We start from the raw sequence: 1354 nt of genomic DNA, 5'->3' as shown, positions 1-1354 counted from the left end.
AGGGNCAGGGAATCCCCCATTTTGAAAGGGAAAATTGTAGACATTTGCTAAATTCACTGCATAGGCTTTTTTTATATTAAAACAAAAATGAGCAATTCAAGTGTGGCTAGAGGGTTTGGTTCATTGCATTCATCTAATCTTGGTGAACAAATCCACAACTGTGAATTACCAACGTATGCAATATACCCATTACCTGTGACAATTCCTGATTTTAAAGATTTTGAAACAAAAGCTCCAACTTTTGGGAAAGAAATGAAGACAAAACACTTTTTGCTCGGAACAGAATGGACGTTTTTGAATCATGGAGCTTTTGGTGCTGTGTTGAAACAGGCTTTAGATTGCAGCCAAGAACTGCAGCGCTATGTGGAATATCAACCATTGAGGTTTTTGGACCGGGAGCTTTTCCCTTTGATTGTGGATTCCCAGAAAAAGATGGCTGATTTTGTGGGTTGCAAAGCTAAGGATATCTGCTTTGTTGAAAATGCTACCAGTGGAACCAATTCTGTGCTAAATAGTTTGTCTTTTAATAGTGATAGTGTTATATACTGTTTGGACACAGCATATGGTGCAGTAAAAAAATCACTCACAGAAATTTGCAAAAGAACTGGGGCCAAGGTGCAAATGGAGAAACTGAGCTATCCTATTAAGTCAGAAGAGGATATTATATCTCATGTCCAAGCCACTTTAAACAATAAGATATCACTTGCTATTTTTGATCATATTCCAAGCAACATGGCTTTCACAATGCCGATACAAAAGCTTGTCCAAATCTGTCATGAGCTCAATATTCCTGTACTTGTAGATGGGGCGCATGCGCTTGGTGCTTTGGATCTCAACATACCAGATATAGGCTGTGAATATTATGTGACCAACTTGCACAAGTGGTTCTGTGCACCGAAGGGTTGTGCCATTATGTTCGTACGTGAAGACCTACAGCCATCTATTAAAGCATTGAATGTTTCACATGGCAGCGGATATGGCTTCCATGCAGAACATACATTCACAGGGTTGAAGGATTATTCTCCATACATTGCTTGCCAAGCAGCTTTAAACTTCTGGCTTGCTGTGGGTCCCAATGTCATACGCAACAGGAACAATAAACTGTTAAGAAAAGCTGTGGATATTTTGCTTCAGAAATGGTCAGGTCACTTGCTCGCCCCAATTGACATGCATGGGTTCATGTGTTGTGTTGCACTTCCAAATGGTTTTTATTTGAACCATGGCGCAACATTTGAAACTGGGGAAAAAGTTCAAAACATATTGCACCACCAGCACAAAATTGAGATCCCGATAAAATGCATTGATGGAATACTTTACTGTCGCTTGTCTGTGCATGTGTATAATGAATTAGATG

This window comes from Ciona intestinalis, chromosome 9 (genome assembly GCF_000224145.3).
Source record: "Ciona intestinalis chromosome 9, KH, whole genome shotgun sequence".
NCBI lineage: Eukaryota > Metazoa > Chordata > Ascidiacea > Phlebobranchia > Cionidae > Ciona > Ciona intestinalis.
Note: the sequence above shows the minus strand (reverse complement) of the source record.